This window comes from Gorilla gorilla, chromosome 16 (genome assembly GCF_029281585.2).
Source record: "Gorilla gorilla gorilla isolate KB3781 chromosome 16, NHGRI_mGorGor1-v2.1_pri, whole genome shotgun sequence".
NCBI lineage: Eukaryota > Metazoa > Chordata > Mammalia > Primates > Hominidae > Gorilla > Gorilla gorilla.
In genome coordinates, this window is record NC_073240.2 from 14,894,072 (window position 1) to 14,899,792 (window position 5,721).

At 41.0% G+C, this 5,721-nt stretch overlaps 1 long non-coding RNA gene across 1 annotated transcript; it reads right to left on the reverse strand.

Annotated features, from left to right (window-relative positions):
• Positions 1 to 395: 395 nt before the first annotated feature.
• On the reverse strand, positions 396 to 2,895 carry LOC134757217 (uncharacterized). The gene is made up of 2 exons (XR_010130902.1): positions 1,657 to 2,895; positions 396 to 947 (listed from the first exon to the last, which is right to left on the reverse strand). It is a non-coding gene; the product is annotated as an uncharacterized lncRNA (long non-coding RNA).
• Positions 2,896 to 5,721: the final 2,826 nt, after the last annotated feature.

Below are 5,721 nucleotides of genomic sequence, written 5' to 3' on the forward strand. Positions count from 1 at the left end.
TTTGATGTCCAGTAAAGGCAACTGAGGGAACTGTGTAGCATTGGTGTAAAAAGTGCACTTTCCTAAGAAGCATGAACTTAGAGTAATCAAAGCCTGTGGCAACAGTGGAACCCAGCAGGGCATCCACTCGCTGCTTTGTAACTTAAATAGGAATTCTTTGAGGAGCTCAGTCTATCTCTCAACTAAAGCAGCTGCCTGCAGCCTATAGGGGCAGTGGAAGCCCTACTAGACACTTTCACAAGCCTAGCACTGTGTTTTCTGAGGAAATGTTGCCTTGGTCACCATCAGTAGTGTCAGGAACTCTGCAGGGGATAAGGAGTGTCCCTGTGAGATCCATCCTGTGTCCTTCGTTATAAAAAAGGCATCTGTTACCTTGATTGTATTCTGAGTATCCATGAGGCAAGAAGTTTCTTTAATTCAATGGGGAGGGAAGGTGGATAATTCTTGGCAATTGCCAAAAATTTGTAAAAATGTACAAATGGGGCTAATTGTTGGCCCAGCATCAGTGCTGAGATGACCACCTCAAGTTTGGCCAGTTGTGCTGAGGCTTGGGTGTCATCCTTTATCAGGGACATCCTGGCTAAGGGAGGGAAGACCGCAGCAACAACCCACTGAGCTCCATCACGTCAGATGATGGAATCCATTCAGAAGGTGGATGAACTTCACTGCTGGTCACTCAGTCAATCCCAAGGGGCCTCGGAGATGGGTGACTTCCAGCAACACAGCCTGAGGATGAAGGAGGCCAGTGTTTCCTGCAGATGAGAATGGCAGGGGGTCCAGGTTTGACTCCATCCTGAGGCAAGGAGGTCTCTGCAGCTGTGCCAAGGCTGTGGGGTGCTGCTTCCCAAGGCCTGATGGCCAGATGGGCATGAAGGCTCGTGGACATGGATGCAGAGCCCTCTGTTTCCAGAGGGTCCAGTATGTGGTCAGCAATCACTGCCCTGATGCTGTACAGAACACAGTGAAAAGGGGAAGGTTTGTTTTTTACATCAGAAGCCCATGGACTACTTATGGCCACCATATGCAATCCAGATACTTCAGGAGGCATGGGAAGAGGTTGCTAAAGCATCCACAGTGTGTTCTCTGAGGGAATTCATAGGAGCACCTGTTAATTTAGATTCGGACAGATTCCAGACTTGTTGGAGGAGGCTTCATTCAAGGTGGGTCAGTTAGCCAATGACAGACAGCATCAGTGAGATTAAGTAAGATTTGTAAATAAGAAATATGTTGTCACCTGAACCCCAAGTAAAGAATTAAAGGGCTGGGAACAGTGGCTGACACCTGTAATCCCAGAACTTTGGGAGGCCGAGGTAAGAGGATCGCTTCAGCCCAGGAGTTTGAGACCAGTCTGGGTAACATAGCGAGACCTTTTCTCTACAAAAAAATAAACAAAATTAGCTGAGTGTGGTGGCACACACCTGCAGTCCTAGCTACTTGGAAGGCCGAGATGGGAGAATTGCTAGAGCTCAGGAGGTCGAGGCTGCAGTGAGCTGAAATCGTGCCACTTCATACCAGCCTGGGTGACAGAGCAAGACTGTGCCTCCAAAAAACAAAACACAAATTAAAGAATGTTGGGCTTGTATTAACATTGTGGATGCTGAGAGGATCAATAACTATTTCTTGAAAGTGTCAGGAATAGAGCAGCCCCATGTTTACCAAGGAATTTTCAGGAATTGAAGCAAAGTGGCAGGGGCTTGCACTGCTGTGTTGGGGAAAGATCCATTCCCTTTGTGTAAGCCTCCTTGTATCTGTGTGTCCTTAGTGCGTAAAATGAATTTTCTCTGAGAATGATGTCATCAGTATAATGTCACACTTGTGCTCCTGTAGAAAGCTGGTTGCAGTGAGATCTTGTCTGTGAAGATTGCATGCAATAACAAGGCTGCCGAGGCACTCGGTGGGTCGCCTGGTCCCTTCAGAGATGAAGGCAGGCTATGACTGAGACTCTGTTAAAACAGGCACAAAAAGAACATGGCAGCCAAATCTGTAACAACAAAATATTTATCAGTTGCATGAATATATATAGGTTTATTGTAAGGAATTGGCTCATGTGGTTATGAAGGCTAAGAAGTCCCAGGACCTCCAGTCAGCAAGCTGGAGACCCAGGACTGCCAATGTTGGAGTTCCAGTCCAAGCCTAAAGTCCTGAGAACCAGGAAAGCTGATGGCGTAAGTTACAGTCCACGTCTGACTTCAAAGGCGAGAGAAGATCTACGTCTCAGCTCTGAAATCATCAGAGAGTGAATTCTCTCTTCCTCTACCCTTGTGTTTTATTTGGGTTTTAATGGATTGGATGAGGCCCACTCACACTGGGGAGGGCAAGCACTTTACTAAGTCTACATATTCAAATGTTCGTCTCATCAAGGAACACCCTCACAGACACATCCAGAGTGTTTAACCAAATATCTAGGCAACCCAACTTGGCACATAAAATTAACCATCATAGGGCGAAAGATATATACGATCTGAAGACAAATCAGGGATGCAGGATGGTTAAATATCTGCAAGTCAATAAATGTGATACACCATATAAACAGAATTAAAAACAAAAATCACATGATCATCTCAATACATGCAGAAAAAGGATTTGACAAAATCCAGCATCCCTTTATGCCTAAAACCCTCAGCAAAATTGACATAGAAAAAACATTTGACAAAATCCAGAATCCCTTTGTGATTAAAACCCTCAGCAAAAGCAACATCGAAGGGACATACCTTAAGGTAATAAAAGCCATATATGACAAACACAGCCAACATTATATGGAATGGGGAAAAGTTGAAGGCATTCCCCCTGAGAACTGGAACAAGACAATGATGCCAACTTTCACCACTTCTATTCAACACAGTACTAGAAGTCCTCGCCAGAACAATCAGATAAGAGAAATAAAGGGCATCCAAATCGGTAAAGAGAAAATCGAACTGTCACTCTTTGCCGATGACATGATCGTATACCTAAAAAGCCCTAAAGACTCATCCCAAAAGCTACTAGGACTGGTAAATGAATTCAGCAAAGTTTCAGGATACAAAATTAATGTACACAAGTCAGTGGCTCTGCTATACAGTAATAGTGAACGAGCTGAGAATTATATAAAAAACTCTCCCCCTTTTACAATAGCTGCAATAAAAACCTTAGGAATATTATAATTCCTATAATTATAATAGTATATTCCTATAATTGTCAATTGCATGCAATCTTTGCAGACAAAATCTTAATTATATCCGGAATACTTAACCAAAGAGACAAAAGACCTCTACAAGGAAAACTATAAAACACTGTTGATAGAAATCATAGATACAAACAAATGGAAACATATCCCATGCTCACGGATGGGTAAAATCAATATTGTGAAAATACCATACTGCCAAAAGCAATCTACAAACTCAATGCAATCCCCATTAAAGTACCAACATCAGTCTTCACAGAACTACAAAAATTCACATGGAACTAAAAAAGATATAGAAGGGACATACCTTAAGGTAATAAAAGCCTAGAACCAAAAAAGAGTCTGTACAGCCAAAACAAGACTAAGCAAAAAGAACAAATCTAGAAGCCGACTTCAAACTATACTAGAAGGCCATAGTCACCAAAACAGCATGTTACTGGTATAAAAATAGCCATATAGATCAATGGAACATAATAGAGAACCCAGAAATAAAGCCAAATACTTACAGTCATCTAATCTTCAACAAAACAAACAAAAACATAAAGCAGAGAAAGAATACCCTATTCAACAAATAGTGCTGAGATAAATGGCAAGCCACACATAGAAGAATGAAAGTGGATGCTCATTTCTCAACCTATTCAAAAATCAACTCAAGATGGATCAAGGACTTAAATCTAATATCTGAAACCATAAAAATTCTAGAAGACAACATAGGAAAAAGCCTTCTAGACATTGGCTTAGGCAAAGACTTCATGACCAATAACCCAAAAAGCAAAAGCAACTAAAACAAAGATAAATAGATGAGACTTAATTAAACTCAAAGGCTTCTGCACAGTAAGAGAAATAATCAGCAGAGTAAACAGATAACCTACAGAGTGGGAGAAAATCTTCGCAATCTGTACTTCTGATTAAAGGACTAATACCCAGAATCTGCAAGGAACTCAAACAAACCAGCAAGAAAAACATCCCATCAAAAAGTGGGCTAAGGACATGAACAGACAATTCTCAAAAGAAGATAAGCAACTGGCCAACAAACACATGAAAAAATGCTCAACATAACTAATTATCTGGGAAATGCAAATCAAAACCACAATACAATATGATACCCCGTCACTCCTGCAAGAATGGTCATAATCAAAAAATCAAAAACTAATAGATGTTGGCATGGATGTGGTAAAAAGGGAACACTTTTACACTTTTTGGAGGGAATGTAAGCTAGTACAACAGCTATGGAAAACAGTGAGGAGATTTCCAAAGAACTAAAAGCAGATTTATCATTTGATCCAGTAATTCCACTCCTGGGTATCTACTCAGAGGAAAATAAGTCATTATATGAAAAAGATACTTGCACACGCATGTTTATAGCAGCACAATATGCAATTGGAAGAATTTGAAACCAGCCTAAATGCCCATCAATCAGTAAGTGGAGAAAGAAAATGTGGTATAAATATTTACCACATGGAATACTACTCAGCCATAAGATGGAATGAAATAATGCATTCATAACAACCTGGATGAAACTGGACACCATTATTCTAAGTGAAGCAACTTAGGAATGGAAAACCAAACATTGTGTGTTCTCATTCTTAAGTGAGAGCTAAGCCATGAGGATGTAAAGGCATAAGAATGATACAATGGTCTTCGGGGACTCAGGGAAAGGCTGGGAGTGGTGGGGTGGGTGCGGTGAGGGATAAAACACTACACAACGGGTACAGTGTACACTGCTTGGGTGATGCGTGCACCACAAATCTCAGAAATCGCCACTAAAGAACTTACTCCTGTAACCAAACACCACCTGTTTCCCAAAAACCTATTGAAATAAAAAAAAACCCATCATATTCCCCAAAAACCTATTGAAATAAAAAAAAATTAACCACAATATTAGGCATTGGGTACGAGGGCCTTAATGGATGGGAGCACTGCAGTCACATTACAGCAATCCACTGTGAAACACCATTTATTATTTGCAGGTTTAAGAACAGGCCAAATTCTACTGCTAAACGTTGAATCAATGAGAATTATCACCCCTTCACTAATTAATTAGGTCTTATATAATAAGTTTTATTTATCTGAAGTCATGTTGTAATTTATGTTGGACCATATTTGCTAATTTATCAAGATGGGGAGGCTGGACACGATGGTCCACACCTGTAATCCCAGCACTTTGGTAGGCCGAGGCAGGAGGATTGCTTGAGGCCAGAAGTTAGAGACCAGCCTAAGCAACATACCAAGACTCCACTTCTATAATGTTTTTTAATTGGCTGTGTTGGTGCATGCCTGTAATCCCAGCTACTTGGAAGGCTAAAATGGGAGGATTGCTTGAGCCCAGGAGTTCAAGGCAGCAGTGAGCTATGATTGTGCCACCACACTTCATTCAGCCGGGGTAATGGAGAAAAACCTCATCTCTAAAAAAACGAAAAATTAAAAATAAATCAAATTTAAAAAAAAACAGGAGAGGGAGTTCTGTAAGGTTACATTTGGTGAAGTCAATGTGTAAGTGCAAATGATTTAATATCAATTTGTTACTCATTAGGTCAGAGCATCCGGGTCCCCTATGGACA